General features: G+C 45.0%; 1 non-coding gene across 1 annotated transcript; it reads right to left on the reverse strand.

The window, feature by feature from the left end:
• Window positions 1–1,938: 1,938 nt before the first annotated feature.
• LOC112131103 (U6 spliceosomal RNA) lies at window positions 1,939–2,045 on the reverse strand. Its single transcript, XR_002913251.1, has one exon. It is a non-coding gene; the product is annotated as a U6 spliceosomal RNA (small nuclear RNA).
• Between the last annotated feature and the right edge of the window lie 19,431 nt (window positions 2,046–21,476).

Consider the following 21,476-nt stretch of genomic DNA (forward strand, 5'->3'; position numbering starts at 1 on the left):
TATATTCACAATATTTATTGTGAATGGTATATTGTGAAATATACCATAATATAATATATATTGTTACTACACAATATAATACAATATATAATATATTATGGTATATTATATATAAATATAATATATACTATATAGTTATCTGTTCATGTTAATATATGTTAACATATTATATATACTATTATGTATATATAATATATACTTAACATATGCTTATACATTAATATATTGATATATTATGATATAATATAATCATATAATAATTAAAATTCACAATTATAAATATTGTGAACATATACATTATATATTATATATGTTATTATATATATTATTACTATTACCTCAGAGATCTCACTTACTGGAACATACACCCCAAATCAGCCAAGAGACCTCACATCCTAGGACATTCGCCCCCAAACAGGTCAGAGACCTCATATCCTGAGACATATACCCGCAGAAACCTCAGAGAACACAAACTGAGGGATAGACACCCTCAGACAGGTCAGAGACCTCCTCCCTGGTTCATACACCCACACACAGATGAAAGATCTGCCACATAAGACACGCACTCGGCGGGGCGTGGTGCCTCACGCCTGTAATCTCAGCACTTTGGGAGGCCGAGGCAGGTGGATCACCTGAGGTCAGGAGTTCGAGACCAGCCTGACCAACATGGTGAAACCCTGTCTCTACTAAAAATACAAAAATTAGCCAGGCGTGGTGGCACATGCCTGTAATCCCAGCTACTGGGGAAGCTGAGGCAGAAGAATCACTTGAACCCAGGAGGCGGAGGTTGCAGTGAGCCAAGATCGTGCCACTGCACTCCAACCTGGGCGACAGAGCAAGACTCCATCTCAAAAATAAACAAATAAATAAATAAAAGACACGCACTCACAAACAGATTGGGGATTCACATCTTGGGATGTTCACTAACAACCAGACAGAGACATCATGCACCTGGGACACAGTATTCATTTCTTATTGTTGTAACAAATCACCACAATCCTAGTGCTATGAAAAACACAAATTTATTTATTATATTACATCTGTGTAGGGCAGAAACCCAAGAATGGGCCTTAGGGTACTAAAGTCAGGTGTCAACAGAGCTGTCTTCTTTCTGGAGACTCTAAGGAAGAGCACGTTTCTTTGCCTTTTCTGGGTTCTAGAGCTGCCTGCAGTCCTTCATCCCTTCCCCCTTTCTCCACCTTCACAGCCGACAGCAGTTCATCTTCAAATTGCTCTCTGATGTCTGCCTCTGTCGTGGCATCTCCTTCTTTGACTCCGCTTCCACCATCACATTCCCTTCTATCATTTAGGGCTCCCTGGTCATATCTCTTTCACTGGACATCTTTGAGGGATGCTTTATTCAGCCAACCACAGATTGGTGTGCACAAACAATTAGAGATTTCACCTCCTGGGATATACTCCCATAAACAGCGCAAGGACTTCATGAGCTGGAACCCACACCCACAACACTTGTGTCATCATATCACTGTCTCTGACTCAGTCTGTGTCATTATATTCAGTGAAAATCCAAGAAAATCTCCCGATCTCAAGATGCTTAATTTAATCTGCAAGGTACCCTTTAAAAAAAAATTTTTTTTTTTTGAGATGGAGTCTCTCTCTGTCACCCAGGTTGGAGTGCAGTGGCACCATCTCCGCTCACGGCAACCTCCACTTCCCGGGTTCAAGCGATTCTCTCTCCTGCTTCAGCCTCCCGAGTGGCTGGGATTATAGGCGTGCACCACCATGCCCATCTAATTTTTGTTTTTTTTGTAGAGACAGGGTTTCACCATGTTGGCCAGGCTGGTCTCGAACTCCTGACCTCAAGTGATCCTCACACCTCAGCCTCCCTAAGTGCTGGGAATACAGGCATGAGCCACTGCGCCTGGCCTTTCAAAAATGTTTTTAATAAACATTTTAAAAATAATTTAGTCTTAAAAAAAGTTTCTGGAACACTTCACGAATTTGCATGTCATCCTTGCACAGGGGCCCTACTAATCTTCTGTGTATCATTCTAATTTTAGTATATGTGCTGCTGAAGCAAGCACTTAAATTTTTATATATTTAGATATAAATTTTTATAGATTTAGGTGTACAAGTACAGTTATGTTATGTGGCTATCTTGTGTAGTGGTGAAGTCTGGGCTTTTAGTGTACCTACCACCTGAATAATGTACTCTGTATACAATAGGTAGTATTTCATCCCTCACCCCTCTCCCACCCTCACATCTTTTGGAGTCTCCGGTGTCTATTCTACTCTGTATGTCCATGTGCACCCGTTGTTTAGTTCCCACTTATAAGTGAGAATATGCAGTTTTTGACTTTCTGTTTGAGTCATTTTACTTAGGATAATGGCCTCCAGCTCCATCCATGCTGTTTGCAAGGTACCTTTTAGCATGTAAGGTCACATCACAGTTTCCAAAGATTAGGACATGGGCATCTTCGGGGGCCTTAAGTCAACACAACAAAAACATACATGCACAAACAATGGGAGACTTCACACACTTCCAGAAAGCTCAGAGACCTGAAATGCTGGGACACACACCACAAACAGCTCACATACCTCATCCTGAGTTATACATCTAGAAAGTGATCACACACCTCCTACCTTGAGACATACATCTAAAGAGAGCAGGCACACACGTGTTCTGGGACATACACCCACAAACAGTTCTGGGATATCACAAATTGGGACATACACCCACAAACAGAACAGACCTCATACCCTTGATAAGCAAGCAAAAGAGATTTTCTTTTTTTTCAGACAGGGTCTCACTCTGTTACCCAGGCTGGAGTGCAGTGGCATGATAAAGACTCACTGCAGCCTCGAACTCCCGGGCTCAGGCGGATCCTCTTGCCTTAGCCTCCCCAATAGCTGGGACTACAGGTGCGCCACCAAGCCTGGCTAATTTTTTATTTTTTGTACAGATGGGGTCTCACTATGTTGCCCAGGCTGGTCTCAAACTCCTGGGCTCAAGTGATCCTTCTACCTCAGCCTCCCAAAGTGCTCGGATTATAGGTGTGAGCCACCATGCCCAGCCGAGGTTTTTTTTTTTAAACTCACATACTGTAACATACACACACAAATAGATCAGAGACTTCATCTGAGAAATATAACCAAAATGGATCAGGTCTAAAATCCTGCAACAAGAACCCACAACATGTTAGTGATCTCACATCCTGGTAAATACACTCAGAATAATTAAAAATACTTGACATCTTGGGGTACACACCCACAAAGAGATGAGAGAGCTACGATCCTGGGACACATACCTGTAAACAGATCAAAGGCCTCGACCCTGAGGTATACACCAACAAAGAGCTCAGAAACCTCATACCCTGGATGTATACACTTTAACAAATAATACGCCTTGCAATCTGTTATGTATATGAGCATACAAATCAGAAATCTCATATGCTTGTAAATAATGCCAAAAGCCTAAGATATCTACCAACCTGGGATGTACACCCATAAATGGCTGAGAAAACTCACACCTGGGATATATATCCACAAATAGCCCTGGGACATCACATCCTAGGATATGTATTCGGAAACATTAGGGAACTCGCACCCTGAAAAAACTCCTTCAAGGATGTCTGACTTATCTCAACCCGGTTCATTTACCAGAAAACAGATCAGCATCTTCACACCATTAGGCATATACCTACAAAAAAAAAGATCAGGGATATACATCAGCAAACAGATTAGAGACCTCATAACTTAGACATGTAACCACACAGAGACCACAGGCCTCCAACCCGGCAACATATACTCATAAAGATACCAGAGACAGCCGGGCGTGGTGGCTCATGCCTGTAATCCCAGAACTTTGGGAGGCCGAGGTGGGTGGATCATTTGAGGTCAGGAGTTGAAGATCAGCCTGGCCAACATGGTGAAACCCCGCCTCTACTAAAAATGCAAAAATTAGCCAGGCATGGTGGCGGGCACCTGTAGTCCCAGCTACTTGGGAGGCTGAGGCAGGAGAATCACTAGAATCCGGGAGGTGGAGGTTGCAGTGAGCTGAGATCGTGCCACTGCACTCCAGCCTGGGTGACAGATCAAGACTGTGTCTCAAAAAAAAAAAAAAAAAGATATCAGAGACCTCACACTCTGAGACATACACCAACAAAGAGATAAGGGAGCTCATATTATGGGATATACTCCAAAACACATCAGAGACTATATATGACCAGGGATCCTAAATTCTGCAACATACATTTACAAGCACATCAGAAACCAGACATGCTATGAAAAAAAGTCAGAAATAGATCATAGATCTCATAACCTGTGACATACACCCACAAAGAGATCATAGAGCTCATATCCAGGAACAGGTACCCACATGTACCACCCACAAAGAGATCAGAGGATTCAGACCAAAAGATATACACTCACTACGGGCTCTTTGAAACCCCACACCCTGGACATTCACAACTAAACATATTATATTAGATACATCCAGAACATATATAGAAACATGTGAGAGTCCTCAAAGTTTGGTATGTATATGCATAAAGAACTAAGGCTGGGTGCGGTGGCTCACACCTGTAGTCCCAGCATTTTAAAGGGGAATCTGAGACAGGAAGACTACTTGAGATCAGGAGCTCAAGACCAGCCTGGTCAACGTGCACAAACATGCCCATCTCTACTAACAATACAAAAATTGGCCAGGCGTGGTGGTGCATGCTTGTAATCCCAGCTACTCAGGAGGCTGAGGCAGGAGAATCGCTTGAACCCGGAAGGCAGAGGCTGCAGTGAGTTGAGATCGTGCCACTGCACTCCAGCCTGGGCGACAGAGCGAGACGCCATCTTAAAAAAAAATAAATAAATAAAAATTAAATCCTGCAGTATATACCACAAACAGATCAGAGACTTCACATACTGGGAAATCAACTCAGAAATGAATCAGTCCTCTCAAATTGTGACATAGCACCCAAAAGAGACAGGAGAGTTCATATCCTTGGGAATAAACCTGTAAAAAAAAAAATAGGGGCCTCAAATCATAGAACATACACCGTCACATAGTTGAGAGACCTCACGTTTGGAAATACACTGAGGAACAGATGAAATACCTCACACATCCTCGAAAAGATCAGAGACATTACATCATGGGACATACACCTGCAAACAGATTGATGGTGCCAAACTCTAGGAATTAAATCCACAAACTGATCAGAGACCTAATATGCAGGGACATATAATCACAAATAGATCAGAGACCTTACATTTTTTACATGCACCCATGAAAAAGATCTCACATACCAGGATACACAATGATACAATGATAGCCACGGACCTCACACACAACAAGAAAAAGGTCATAAGCCTTATATCCTAGTAAATAAACCCCCAACCAGCTCAGGAACCTCTCACTGTGGGACATACTCCACAAACAGATAAGAGAACTCATACCTAGGTTCATACAATCACAACCATATCAGAGAACTTCTATTCTTAGCATATACCCATGAAAGATGCTTCACATACTGATAATTACAATGACAAACACATCACAGACCTAAAATCCTGGGACATACATGCACAAACACAGATCAGATCAGTGACCTCACACACTAGGACATACATCCACAAACATGTCAGAGATCTTCTATTCTAGTAAATACATCTACAAACATATCAGAGACCTCAACCTCACATCCTGGGACATACTTGCAGAAATAGCCCAGATACCTAAAATTTCTGCATAAACCATCCCTTAATTTGCATGTAACTAAAAGTGGGCATAAATATGACTGCAGAACTGCCTCTGAGCTGCTACTTTGGGCATACTGCCCATGGGTAGCCCTTCTCTGCAAGGAGCAGCACATCTGCTCCTGCTATACACTGCCGCTTCAATAAAAGCTGCTATTTAACACCACCAGCTCACTCTTGAATTCCTTCCTAGGCAAAGCCAAGAACCCTCCTGGGCTAAGCCTCAACTTTGGGGCTTGCCTGTCCTGCAACGAGATGAAAGATCTCAAACTCAGCGTACCCATGAACAGATCAGAGACCTTACATACAGAGACATATGTGGGCACATGGATCAGAGACTTCTTACTTGGGAACATACATCCCGAAACAGACCAGAGACCTCATATCCTGAGAAATACACTAACAAACTGACTTTGACATACACCAATGAAAATCACATACTAGTATACAGCAACAAATGGATCAGAGACCTCACATCCTGGGAAATATACCACCAAACAAATCAGACACCTCACACCTCTGCATATATACCATCAAAGAGCTCAGAGACTTCACACCATGGGACTTACACACCCAAAAAGATCAGATACTTAAATCCTAGCTCATATAACCACAAACATACTTGAGAACTCACTCTGAGCAATCCACCCCCAAACAGATTAGAAACCTCATATCCTGGAACATATAGCCACAAAAATATCAGAGACTTCATACCCTTGACACTTCACATATACAGGGACATATACAGGGATAAACAGATCTGAGACCTTACATGCACCCACTAGGAGCTCAGGGAACTCACATCCTGGGAAATATACCCACAAACATTTTGGAGACCTCATACCCAGAGATGTACACCCACAGTCACAGCAGAGAGCTCATGCCCTAGGACATACACCCTCAGACAGAATAGTCCTCATATTCTCCAACACACACCAAATAAACAGATTAAAGTACTGACATCCCTAAAAAAATACAACCAGAAAAGCTCAGAAATATAACATCTAGGGAAATATAGCCACAAAGAGCTGAGACTCACACCTTGGCACATACACCCACAAAGAGATCAGAGATCTAACATTCCGGGACATAAAACCAAAAACAGATCAGAGACCTCACACCCTTGACATGCACTCATGAAGAGAGACCTCACATCTTGTCATTGTATAATGACAAGCAGATCAGAGGCCTCATACCCTGGGATGAATACTCACAAGCACATCGGAAACCTTACACCATTGGACATATACCCACAAACAGAACGGAAACCTCAAATATACTTCCAAATGGATCACAGAACTCACATCTTGGAATATATACCCACAAAAAAATCAGAAATCTCTTATTCTGGGAAATATAGACTCAAACAGATTAGAGACCCCACAACTTTGCACACACACGATCAAAGGGCTCAGATACCTTACATCCTGGTATATACACCCATGAACAGAGATCTCATATACTGTGACATAAATGTCAGGGATACTCACAAACAGTTTGGGAGCCTTACATCCTGAGATATATACTCATAAACAGTGCAGAGTACTGATTCCCTCTGCCCTCAAACTCAGAAATATCAAGGTCAGGACACTGGCTCTCAAACACATTAAAGACTTGATATCCAGGGACTCAGTGGCCCAAACAGCTGACACCTAGTATTCTGGATGCAGACTCCAGTCACCTTGGTGATGTCTCTTCCTGGGACTTAGAAATCCATACACCTCAAAGAATAAACAGAAACAATACACCGTCCTCCAAAGAGTTCATGGATATGAAACCTGGGACACAGACTGCCAAACACCCCAGTGACCTCATACCCAGAACAGACTGCCAGAGAGCTCAGATAATTCAAATTCTGGACTTGATCACGTTCTGAATATGAACAGAAAAAAACAGCCCAGAATCCCAATGCTTTGGGACATAGATTCCCAAATAATTCGGAGATCTAAAAACCTAGAGAGAGAACCCCAAAAGGTCACTTAAAAATGCAAAACACAGAATGCCCAGAAGACCCAGACATCATGGCATGGATACAGACCACGAAAAAGCTCCAAAGTCTCGAACTCCAGACAGACCATCAAAGAGCTCAGAAACACCTCTTATGAGTTATCTATTGCCACATAAAAAATAACCCCCAAATTTACCGGCTTTTGGCTGCTTGAGCATCCTCGAATGATGGCTGGCTTCTACTAGAGTCAGTGATCCAAGAAAAAGCACAGCAGAAGCCATAGTGCGTTTTAAATTTCCCTCTAGGTAAGTACTGCTTTGCTGCATCCCACAGATTTGGTAAGTTTTATTTTGATTTTCATTTAGTCCAAACTATTTTTTATTTCTCTTGAGACTACTTTGAGCTACTGGGGCCCTGCAACCTCCCCTAAAGTCTTTCTCTGGAGCTCATACCCTGCCTCTCACATAAATGTATAAACCTGTCTCATAAGCACAGTTTTCAGAAGAGGAACAAAGTTTTTTCTCACTGTGCATCCTTGCCTCATGGTGCACAATCTATTATGCATGTTCTCAAGAGAACAACTGAAGTAAAACTGTATTACTAGAGATGAAGACACAATTCTGGGGAGTGTTTACTCTTTCTTAAACCCAACATATATTTACATTAAACAACAAGTGCACATGATTCCTAAGTTCCAACTGAGACAGTCCCAAGCCCACACTGGCCCCTGGCATTTATATGGATTGCTTGCTTCCCTTCCCCCAGCCCTGAATTCTGCTTTCAGAAGGGGTGTGGGATTAGGGGGAAGGGACTGAAATCAGGAGAGTGTGTGTGGACTGTGCATTGTCCTGCTGATTCTCATGAGTCGTGTAAAAACCTCAGCAGCTCAAGGTTTAGAGAGATGATCCAGAACGCTAGACTCTCCTACTATCCAACCAGGACTTGGGGGTTCCAGGCCTTGAAAGTGGGTCTATCAGGCTCCAAAGTCCATGTGTTCTGGGTTATCATCAGTGTGATCAAAGCCTAAGGGGAGATGGACTCCAACATCCATCTGAGCAACGCCCATCCTGAGAGATGGGGGTCCCCACTCAGTGGCTGATGTCAGGAGACACAGAACAAACATCTCCCTACAACACAATCTCCACAAACAGTGTCAAGGGAGACTGTGCCCTCCAGAACAGAGGGCGAGATAGGTTCTGAAGGAAGTTGGTAATTTATACTTTATGGTCTAGGCCAAGCTCGTCCAACCCAAGGTCCACGAGCCACATGCAGCCCAGGACGGCTTTGAATGTGGCCCAACACAAATTCGTAAACTTTCTTAAAACATTAAGAGATGTTTTGGTGATTTTTTTTTTTTTTTTAGCTCATCAGCTATCGTTAGTGTTAGCATATTTTATGTGTGGCCCAAGACAATTATTCTTCCAATGTGGCCCAGGGAAGCCTGCTGGTCTAAACAAAGAGGCTGGGATTGCTGTGAATCCCAATCCTAATGTGTAGTGGAGGAGTTCCCAACCAATTGTGGGGCTCCTACTTCTCACCATCTTTCTTTTTCTTTTTCTTTTTCTTTATTTTGGAGACAGAGTCTTGCTCTGTCGCCCAGGAGTGCAGTGGTGCAATCTCGGCTCACTGCAACCTCAGCCTCCCAAGTAGCTGGGATTACAGGCATGCACCACCATACCCGGCTAATTTTTGTATTTTTAGTAGAGACTGGGTTTTGCCATGTTGGCCAGGCTGGTCTCAAACTCCTGACCTCAAGTGATCCACCCACTTTGGCCTCCCAAATGCTAGGATTATAGGCGTGAGCCACCACACCCAACCCTCACTGCCTTTCTGAACTGGCATATGGTCCAGGCAGAGGGAAAGGGGGATGCCACACATACCTCATGTCTGGATTTGGTATGTGAAAAGGTCACTAATTCCTGATATAGCACCCCGAAAGAGCTCAGAGCTTTCAAACCTTGGAACAGAAACCACAAGACAGACCACAGACCTCACACTCTGAGACATAGACCCAAACACCTCTCAGAGAACATAAACCTCAGACAAAGACCCCCAAATTGTTCAAACACTTCATACCCTACAGACCAGTGGTTCTCAACCAGAGGCGATTCTGCCCCGCAAAGAACATTTGGCAATATCTAAGGACATTTTGGCTGTCACAAATGTGTGTTGCGGGGGTGCTACTGTCATCTGTAAGTTGAAGCCAGGGATACTGCTTGCCAGTGTCCTTTAGCCAAAGACCCCCGCCCCACCCAGGAACATACCTGTAGTCGAACAAGTTGGGATGATTACTCACTGCAGTGAGGGAGAATGCACTCCACGGGGAAGTGTGGGGTGGTGGGGTTTGATTGAGTGATTTGGGGGGCGGGTCTAAGGAAGTGGGGGCTCACTCTAGATTAGATGCTATCAGAAAACAAGAGCAATTTTACAATTGGGTATTTCAATAAATCTTATCTATAGGGAGGGCAGACTAGAGTGAGGCTAACGCTGTCATTGGTAAGGAAGTGACAGTCACTCATTTTAACCGAGAGGAGAATGTTTGGTATTTTATGGGCAACACAGTGAATCCTTATTTTTGTTTGTGCTTAGACAACATTATAAAGTGGCTGTGCTCTATTTTATTATTTTTTTATTTTTTTATTTTTTTGAGACGGAATCTCGCTCTGTCACCCAGGCTGGAGTGCAGTGGCGCGATCTTGGCTCACTGCAAGCTCTGCCTCCCGGGTTCACGCCATTCTCCTGCCTCAGCCTCCCGAGTAGCTGGGACTACAGTTGCCCGCTACCACACCCGGCTAATTTTTTGTATTTTTAGTAGAGGCGGGATTTCACCGTGTTAGCCAGGATGGTCTTGATCTCCTGACCTCGTGATCTGCCCACCTCGGCCTGCCAAAGTGCTGGGATTACAGGTGTAAGCCACTGCATCCGGCCTATTTTATTATTTTTTTGAGACAAGATCTCACTTTATCCCCAGGCTGTAGTGCAGCGTGGCATGATCTCGGCTCACTGCAACCTCAAATTTCTGGGTTCAAGCAATCCTCCAGCCTCAGTCCCTCAAGTAGCTGGGATTACAGGCACCCACCACCATGCCCGACTAATTTTTGTATTTTTTGTAGAGACGGGGTTTCACCATGTTGTCCAGGCTGGTCTCGAACTCCTGAGCTCAAGCGATCTGCCCACCTCAACCCCCCAAAGTGCTAGGATTACAGGCGTGAGCCACCTCATCCGGCCAAGTTCTGTCGATTTTATCATGGTCTCAGACTAACCTTACCTGACACTGGTATTCTGTGAGATTGTTCATGTCTGTTAGGAGAATAACATGGCCTACCTATGGGGGCCAGGCCTGCTTCTGGGTGTCAGGGGCTGCTCCCTTCTTCCCTCCCTTTTTCTCTCATGCTAAACATCTCTTATGGGTGAAATTATGTCCCCTCAAAATTCCTACGTTGAAGTTCTAAACCCCAGTACCTCAGAATGTGACCTTATTTGGAAATAGGGTTGTTGCAGATGTAATTAGTTAAGTTAGAGATCATACTGGAGTAGAGTGGGCCCCTAATCCTGTGCCACTGGTGTCTTTATACAAAGGGGAAATTTGGACACAGACACACAGGGAGAATGCGAGGTAAAGATGAAAGCAGAGATGAGGTGATGCAGCAGAAGCCAGGGAACAGCAAAGATTGCCAGCAGGCATGAGAAGCTAGGAAAGATGCAGGGCACACATTCCCCTCACAGACCCCAAAGGAACCAACCCTACCAACACCTTGATCTCACACTTCCAGCCTCCAGAATTGTGAGACAATACATTTCTGCTATTTAAGCTACCCAGATTGTGGTACTTTGTCATGACAGCAGCCCTAGTAAACAAATACAATAGACCCTACAATGCACAGAACAGCCCTCCATAACAAAGAATTTTCTGGTCCAAAATGTCAATAGTCCCAAGGCTGAGGAACCCTGCCCTGGATACAGAACCTAAAAGTATTTACTGACCTCATAATCTCTGATAGAAGACAATAAAAACCAGCTGACAGTATACACATCTTTGAACATAGTCCTTCAAAGTGCTCAGAAACCTCACACCTTGAACGTGGAAGCCCATACAGCCCAGAGAAGACAAGCCTAAAGAGACTACTAACAGGTCAAAGACATCATACTCTGGGACAAAGACTACCAAGATGATGAAAGACCTAGCATCTAAAAACGTACACCAAATGTTCAGAGACATCACATCATGGGACACAAAACCCAAGAGAGCTCTGGATCCAAAGAGCTCGGATATTTCACACCCTGGACACAAACCAGTGAACAACAGCTCATAAATAACAGTGTCATTCATTTCCTGATTTTAAAAATTGTACTAAGATTATATAAGTTAACATTAGGGGAAAAAGAGTATACAAGAACTCTCTGTACTATTTTTATAATTTTTTGTAAGTCTAAAATGCTTTTAAAATTTAAAAAATGTTAAAGGCTGGACACAGTGGCTCACATCTGTAATCCCAACACTTTCAGAGGCTGAGGTGGGTAGATTGCTTGAGCTCAGAAGTTGGAGACCGGCCTGGGAAATATGGTGAAACCCCTTCTCTATAAAAATACAAAAATTAGCCAAGGTTGGTGGTACACACCTGTATTCCCAGCTACTTGGGAGGCTGAGGTGGGAGGATTGCTTGAGCCCAGGAGGTTGATGCTGCAGTGAACCATGATCACGCCAGTGCACTCCAGCCTGGGTGACAAAGCAAGACCCTGTGTCCAAAAAATAAAATAAAATAAAAATTTTAACAAAAATGATCACAGGACGTAAAAGGGAATTTAGAAAACTTAAATAAGGCCAAGTGCAGTGGCTCATGCCTGTAATCCCAACACTGTGGGAGTGTAAGAGAGGAGGATCCCCTGAGTCCAGGAGTTCGTGACCAGCCTGGGCAACATGGTGAGACGTGGTCTTTACAAAAAATAAAAAAATTAGTGGAGTGTGGTGGCACATGCCTGTGGTCTCAGCTACTCAAGATCAGGAGGCCGAGGTGGGAGGACTGCTTGAGCCCAGGAGGTCGAGGCTGCAGTGAGCCATGTGCATGCCACTGTACGCAGCCTGGGCAACATAGTGAGACCCTGTCTCAAAACAAAACTTAGATACATCTTGCCAACAAGCACAGAAAACAATGTTAAGCCCTTCTAGCAGTCACAGAAATGCCAATAAAAGAAAAATGAAAATCAATTTTAAGAAAAATAAAAAGGCTGAGTGTGGTGGCTCACATCTGTAATCCCAACACTTTGAGAGGCTGAGTCAGGAGTATCATGTGAGCCCAGGAGTTTGAGACCAGCCTAGGAAACAGAGGGAGACCCTGTCTCCACAAAAAAAAAATTATTCTGGGACAGGGTCTTGCTCTGTTGCCCAGGCTGGAGTGCTGTGGTGCGATCACAGTTCACTGCAGCCTTGACCTCCTGAGTAGCTGGGACAACAGACACGTGCCACCATACCCGGCTAATTTTTTTTTTTTTTTTTTTTTTTTGTAGAGATAGGGTTTCACCATGTTGGCCAGGCTGGTCTCGAACTCCTGGGCTCAAGTGATCCACCCACTTTGGCCTCCCAAAGTGCTGGGATTACAGGTGTGAGCCACCGTGCCCAGCCTACAAGAAAAAAAAAATAGCCGGGCCAGGCGTGGTGTTACGCGCCTGTGGTCCCAGCTACTCAGGAGGCTAAGGTGGGAGGATTGTTTGAGCCAGAGGTCGAGGCTGAAGTGAGCCATGACTGCACCACTGCACTCCAGCCTGGGCAACAGAGAGAGACCCTGCCCCTAAAAACATACAAAAAGGCCTGGGCAACATAGTAAAATCCCACCTCCACAAAAAATAAAGAAAGTTAACTGGCTGTGGTGGCACGTGTCTGTAGTCCCAGCTACTCAGGAGGCTGAGGTGGAAGAATCACCTGAGATTGGCAAGTTGAGGCTGCAGTGAGCCGAGATCACACCACTGCACTCCAGCCTGGGTGACAGAGCAAGATCCTGTCTCAAAAATAAATAAATCAAAGTAAAGACACACAAAGAAAAGAAAAAAAAACCCTGCACATCCGGGGACAAAGATCCATAAACAGCTTAGAAACCTTGGGACATCCTGGACCAACGTAAACAGAAAAACAGAAAAGAAAAACAAGAAAAAAAAAAAAGAGAAGAAAGAAAAAAGAAACCAACCCTGGGACAGAGACCCACAAAGATCTCAAACACCTAAACCTCTGAGACACAGATTTTCAAACAGCAAAGAGACTTCACAGTCTTTTTATAAGTCATACCCTGAACTGAGATTCCAAAACAAATCAGACTTCACATCCTGCACACAGTCCTCCAAACTGCAGAGTGTAATAACTACTCTATGATGAGCTGACTTGACTTGAGAATCACTTTCTTCCTACTACCTACCTACCTCACCAGCCAAACACCCCCCCGTCTGATGTTTAAAATCCCATCATTTAAAAGCGTACTCTTTTAAGTCTTGGCCCCCCCCTCCAAAATTCTCCTTGTAATTGCCACAAGCTCTTCAGCATCCCAGAGCATGAAACCATGCATCTCTCTTTAGTCACTTATGGCCCACCCCATCACATTCCTAGTCAGGCCTGGTCCTGAGGGAAGCCTCCAAATCACCCTCTTCTGGGAGATGGCAGCTGGCCTGGAGGAGGATCATGAGATCACCTTGAATCTTATCTGTTGGACTCAGACCTACAGGTAGCCTGAAAGACAAATGCCAGGGACCCTGGAGAAGAGTTTTTCTTAGTACTGTTGTGAACGGTGAGTGGGTCCTGAAATCAATATAATGGGATGCAATAGGCATTGCTTAAAAAAAGAATAGGTAAAAGAAAATGGAAAAGATTACCCGACACACTCTGTGCCAGCCCTTGAGTACAAGCCAATAATGCCAGCTTCTTTTACAGGTGCACAAGTTGAAGTTCCCAGACGGGATTCGAACCTACGATCTCCAGTAGCCAAAGCCCTGCCTCGGCAACCCTGAACGCCAACCCAGGAGCCAAAGCGCTTGCGCCGAAACAGCAGCCAATAGGAGCGCGGAGCCGAAGGACCCGGCTTGTAGCCTCTTAGTGATTCCGGAAAACCTCGGTACCCTGGAAGAGCTTAGGTAGGCAGTCTCGCGGTGACCAATCAGAGCTCAGGGCAGGACTTTGTCCCGCCCTACGCAACTCGTCCAGGAAGCAATCACCGCTCCGCGGCCTTCCTCCTCACCCCACCCCCGGAGTTGATTCGCATCTGTATAGCCAACCCGGCGGGAACGGATATATTAATAAAAGCTTGGTGGTGGCGGCTTCCAGACAGGTGGACGCTTTAGGCCGAAGATCAGGTCCGCCCGGCGCGGGGGTTGGTCCAGGCAAAGCCATTCTCTCCTCGGTCTGGGGTGGAGGCCGATCCACTCGCAGGATGAGGAGACCTTTCGTGTCTCCACTAGTACAATGGTATCTTCCGAAATACACGACCCCTCCCCTGTGGTACCTCCCATGACCGTAGTGGTATGGTCCTGGAGCTGCACAGTCTAGTCGTTAACCCTTCATTCCCACCGCTCACGCTTTCCTTGTGTGTGCGACAAGGACTCTTTCATGTCAGTGTCAAGTGAATCAATCTTCAGTTCACCGCAAAACAACTAAATGGACTCTCTCTTTCATGCCTTCCTCCTGCCCACGTTCCAGCCCTGTCTCCCCCCACCCACGTCCCCCAGAGCACTGTCCCTGCCCCATACCCTGATGATTCGTTTGAGAGCAAAGGCCCAGGCGTCCAAACCCTTGCTGCAGAGCCACCGCCCATTAATAGGCATTCATTCCCCTGAGGCCACTGATGGAAGTGTGCCTTTGTGTGGCAGCATTTATCAAAATAAAAAGCAAACATCCCTCCTTACTGGAATGTCACCACCACGAAGGTAGGGAGGGATATGTGTATTTCTAGACCCCCAAAGTCTCCGCCTGAAACTGCCCTGCACACAGTAGGTGCTCAAAAGGGGATTTGTTGAATAAATGACTCCTTTGGCCTGGCAGTTTCACTTTTAAGTATGTTCTAAGGAAATAATCATACATACGTGCACAGTCCTGTGTGCACAAGAATGGGAGGAGCAAACAACTAAGGTAAAAACGGCAAATGCTTAAAGGCGATTATACCATAGAGTACCAGCTGGCTGTGAAACAGAATGAGACCTCATTTCTGGAAACACCCAGATAGCTCAGGGACTTCACATCATCGCACACAGAGCACAGAAGAGCTCAGAGATCTCACACCATGGGATACAGAGTCCAAAACAGTTCAGGGAACTCACACTGAACACAGACCACAAAACAAAATTAGAGAACTCAATAATGAAACATATCTTAATAGATTCCCAGTCATTTCATAGGTCTCATCCTCATCACAAAATCCTACAAACATTTCAGAGACCTCATACCCTGGGACACAAAGGCTGAAACACCTCAGGGACATTGCACGCTGGGAAAACAAATCTCAAACACTTTACATACCTCATACCCTGGACACAGACTCCAAAACAGCTCAGAGACCTCACCACCTGGGATATAGATTAAATCTGGACAGAGACCACATACTCTTTTTGCAGGGTCTCACTCTGTCACCCAGGCTGGGGTGCAGTGGCGTGATCACAACTCACTGCAACCTCCGCCTCCCCAGCTCAAGCAATCCTCCCACCTCAACCTCCCCAGTAGCTGAGACTACTGGAGCAGGCCACCACACCCGACTAATTTTTGTATTTTTTTCTAGAGACGGGGTTTCACCATGTTGCCTAGGCTGGTCTCGAATCCTAGGCTCAAGCGATCCACTGGCCTGGGCCTTCCAATGTACTGGGATTACAGGCGTGAGCCACCGTGCCCACCATGAGACCACATAACTCCACATAGACCACAAAACAATTCAGAGGCCTGGACACAAACAAAATGAAGGTGACACACCTGTACTGCCTGGAGAGACCACCTAAAAGACATGCTGTTAATGGAGGCAAAGCAAGTGGGAAAAAAATGCTCAAAGAATGGCCTCATAACCTGAGAACCAGCCCTGAAAAGTGTTCTGAGATCTTATACACAAACAGCTCAGAAATCACAGAAAATATATTCTTTTACCATAATGGAATTAAACTAGAAATCAATAACAGAAATGTATCTGAAAAATCCAAAAATACTTGTAAATTAAACAAAACACTTTTTTTTCTTTTTTTGAGACAGAGTTTTTGCCTGTTGCCCAGGCTGGAGTGCAGTGGCATGATCTCGGCTCACTGCAACCTCCGCCTCCTGGGTTCAAGCAATTCTCCTGCCTCAGCCTCCCCAATAGCTGGGATTACAGGCGCCTGCCACCACGTCTGCCTAGTTTTTGTATTTTTAGTAGAGGCAAGGTTTCACCATGTTGGCCAGGCTGGTCTCAAACTCTTGACCTCAGGTGATCCACCTGCCTCAGCCTCCCAAAGTGCTAGGATTACAGGCATGAGCCACCCCACCCAGCCACAAAACACTTTAACCCATGAGCCAAAGAGAAAATCCAAAGGGAAATTAAAGGACTACTGCGAATTGAAACAAATGAAAATACAACAAATTAAAATCTATGGGATACAGCTAGAGTAGTGATCAGAAGAAAATTGATGGCATTAAAATGCTTACATGAGAAAAGAAAGGTCTCAAATCAATTATCTGAATTTCCAATTTAGGAAAGTTTAAAAATTACACCTGAAGGAATAAAATAATAAAGATAAGGGCGGCCAGGCCGGGCACTGTGGTGCACAACTGTAATCCCAGCGCTTTGGGAGGCCAATGTGGGCGAATCACCAGAGGTCAGACATTGGAGACCAGCCTGGCCAACATGGTGAAAACCCGTCTCTACTAAAAATACAAAAAACTGACACCTATAATCTCAGCTACTCAGGAGGCTGAGGCAGGAGAATTGCTGGAACCTGGGAGGCAAAGGTTGCAGTGAGCTGAGATCACGCCGTTGCACTCCAGTCTGGACTCAACAACAGTGAGACTCCATCTCAAAAAAAAGAAAAAAATATACAAAAAATTAGCCGGGTGTGGTGGCACATGCCTGTAGTCCCAGCTACTCGAGAGGCTGAGGCGCGAGAATTGCCTGAGCCTGGGAGGCAGAGGTTGCAGTGAGCTAAGATTGGGCCACTGCACTCCAGCCTGGGAGGCAGAGCAAGACTTCGTCTCAAAAAAAAAAAAAAAAAAAATTAGCCAGGCATGGTGGCATGTGCCTGTAGCCTAGCTACCAGGGAGGCTGAGCAGGGGGGATCACTTGAGCCTGGGAGGCAGAGGTTGCAGTGAACCAAGATTGTGTCACTGCACACCAGCCTGGGTGGCAGAGTCAGATCCTGTCTCAAAATCAATAAAAAATAAAAATATAAGAGCAGAAATCAATGAAAATGAAAGCAAAAACAATAGAGAAAATCAGTGGAGGCCGGGCACCGTGGCTCACACCTGTAATCCCAGCACTTTGGGACACCGAGATGGGCAGATCACCTGAGGTCAGGAGTTCGAGACCAGCCTGGCCAATATGGTGAAACCCTATCTCTACTAAAAATGTAAAAATTAGCTGGGTGTGGTGGTGGGTGCCTGTAATCCCAGCTACTCAGGAGGCTGAGGCAGGAGAACTGCTTGAATGCAGGAGACGGAGGTTGCAGTGAGCTAACACAGTGCCACTGCACTCCAGCCTGGGCAACAGAGTGAGACTCGAAAGGGGAAAGGGGAAGGGAAAATTAATGGAACCAAATGCCAGTTCCTGGAAAAAAACAATAAAATTCAAAGTCTCTAGCACCAAAAGCAGCACATTTTTCTCATAAGATCCAAATTTAATAAGAGTCTCTGCAAAGTTTCTATTCTTTCTGAAATCTCAACGGAAAGGGATTTTAGTCGAAATAGCCTAATTAACAGGTCTTTTTCTTTTCAAAAAAAAAAATTCTTATTTATTTATTTAGAGACAGGATCTTGCTCTGTTGCCCAGGCTGGAGTGCAATGGCGTGATCATGACTCACTGCACCGTCGACCTCCTGCACTCAAGCGATTCTCCCACCTCAGCCTCCCAAGTAGCTGGGAATACAGGTGTGCACCACCACACCCGGCTAATTTTTTGTATTTTTGGAGAGACGAGGTTTCACTATGGTAACCAGGCTGGTCTGGAGCTCCTGAGCTCAAGTGATCCCACCTCGGCCTCCCAGAATGCTGGGATTACAGGTGTGAGCCACCCCGCCTGGCCAAAAATTTATTATTTTATCAGTTTCTTTGGCGTGAGTTGAGGAAATCGTATGTCCTTTATACTTAACTAGACTGTATTGGTTTGTATCTAACTTCCTACTATTTTTGATGTTGAATGAACCATTGGATAGTACTCAAAGAGCTTCAAAAGGACTTTTTTCTCGTTAATAAATGTCTACTGTTCAGAAAATTTATCACGAAATTTATACCTACATTTTAGCAGTTTGAGAGTTAAATAAACACAAAAAACAGATCCTAGCAACCCCAAGAACTGAAAAGATTGAATGTGATCATCTCACAGTGCTCTGTTACACGTCGTTATGCACAAACAAATCCTAAGAACTCGTGAATTTACCACAAATTGTACTGGATATTCAATGCAAATAAAGCCAATTTTGTGCTTACTTGTGAGGGACAGCTGTACTTGTCAGACGATATATTCCAGAACAAAGCCAGACCTTTGGGGAAGTTTTGGGAAGCCAGGTCTTCAGTGATGGGCACACGTTGAGAAGCGGGAGCTTTGAGAGGCAGGCCATGGGGCTTTCTAGCATGTTCCTCTACTCACGGCAGTAAGGCTGCTATAGAGGCGCGACTTTAAAATGGCGGCGACAGGAAGGATTGCTCGCTGATTGGCTATTGTCTAGAAGGGTGGGGCTGTCACTGATTGGCTGACTTTCACGGGGGCCATTGCTAATTGGCTGAGTTTCAGGACTGAGCGTATATCACCTAGTGATAATTGAGTATATTTCCTGATTTGCTTGTCCCTTCTCTTAGTGTACATGGAGGGATGGAATTTCTGGGTCACCAGGGATGCATATCTTTAAATTTTCCTAAATAATTTCAAATGGGGCCGGATGCGGTGGCTCACACCTGTAATCCCAGCAATTTGGTAGGCCGAGGTGGAAGGATCGCTTGAGGTCAGGTGTCCCAAACCAGCCTGGCCAACACGGCGAAACCCCGTCTCTACTAAAATACAAAAATTGGCCAGGCATGGTAGCACACGCCTGTAATCCCAGCTACTCGGGAGGCTGAGAGGCAGGAGAATCACTTGAACCTGGGAGGCGGAGGTCACAGTGAGCCGAGATCGCAACACCGTTTAGGTAGCAGCCACCCCCTAATTCCATCTCCACCTCTTTCTTTACCTTCCCCTGTCAACTGGGCTGTCTGCAAACCTAGAAAGGTCAGGGAGAGATGGGGGTGAGTGTTACTCACATGCCAGCTCGGGAGTTGTCACTAGTTCCCACTTTTTTTTTTTTTTTTTTTTTTTTTTTTTTTTTTTTTTTTTTTAGAGAGACAGTCTTGCTGTCGCTTAGGCTAGAGTGCAGTGGTGCGATATCAGCTCACTGCATTCTTGACTTCCCGGGCTCAAGCAATCCTCCCACCTTAGCCTCCCGAGTAAGCTCCCACATTCTTCATGCCCTACATGAGCAGTGGCTCGCAGTCAAGTCCTGATCCCTTCTCCATAGGGCCTGCCTATGGAGGCCCTTATACCTCTTATAACCACTTATACCTCCCCTGATGTCCCAGGGCCCTGCGTGTCCTCTGGGCTCTCACCTGGCTGTACAGCCCACGTGCGATTGGTGAATATTTTCTCTTTCTTTCTTTCTTTCTTTTTCTTTTTTTGTTTTTTTGACAGAGTCTCACTTGCCTAGGCTGGAGTGCAGTGGTATGATCTCAGCTCACTGCAACCTCTGCCTCCTAGGTTCAAGCGATTCTCCTGCCTCAACCTCCTGAGTAGCTGGGACTACAGGCGTGCATCACCACGCCAGGCTAATTTTTTTATTTTTTGTAGAGGTGGGGTTTCACCATGTTAGCCAGGCTGGTCTCACACCTGTAATCCCAGCACTTTGGGAGGCCGAGGGGCGGATCTCCTGAGGCCAGGAGTTCAAGACCAGCCTGGTGAACATGTTGAAACCCCATCTCTACTAAAAACACAAAAATTAGCCAGGCATAGTGGGATGAGCCTGTAGTCCCAGCTATTCAGGAAGCTGAGGCAGGAGAATTGCTTGAACCTGGGAGGCGGAGGTTATAGTGATCCGTGATCGCACCACTGCACTCCAGCCTGGGCGACAGAGTGAGACTCTGTCTCGAAAAAATAAAAATAAATAAATAAATAAAAACTGAGGCCAGGCATGGTGGCTCACACCTGTAATCCCAGCACTTTGGGAGGCTAAAGCAGGAGGATCACTTGAACCCAGGAGTTCGAGACCAGCCTGGGCAACATAGCAAGACCCTGTCTCCACAAATTTTTTTAAAATTAGAAATTTAAAAAATTAAAATCAATCCATATTCCCATTAGTAGGGATGTTTAAATAACACATCTGTTAACCTTGAGTTAATGGAAAGAGCCAGGAAGGGTCCGGTTTGGTCTTGTATCTGTAAAATTAAAATTAGGAACTGTTAAACAAATGTCTTCTATGGTTTTTGTTACTTGAGCCCAGGGGTTCAAGTCTATAGTGAGCTATGATTTCAGTGCTGCACTCCAGCCTGGGTGACAGAGAAGACCTTGTCTGTAAAAGAAGGGGGGAGGGCAAAAATATATAAAACTAATATTAGCAACTTTTTTTTTTAGACAGAGTCTTGCTCTGTCGCCCAGGC

This window comes from Pongo abelii, chromosome X, assembly GCF_028885655.2.
Source record: "Pongo abelii isolate AG06213 chromosome X, NHGRI_mPonAbe1-v2.0_pri, whole genome shotgun sequence".
Classification (NCBI taxonomy): domain Eukaryota; kingdom Metazoa; phylum Chordata; class Mammalia; order Primates; family Hominidae; genus Pongo; species Pongo abelii.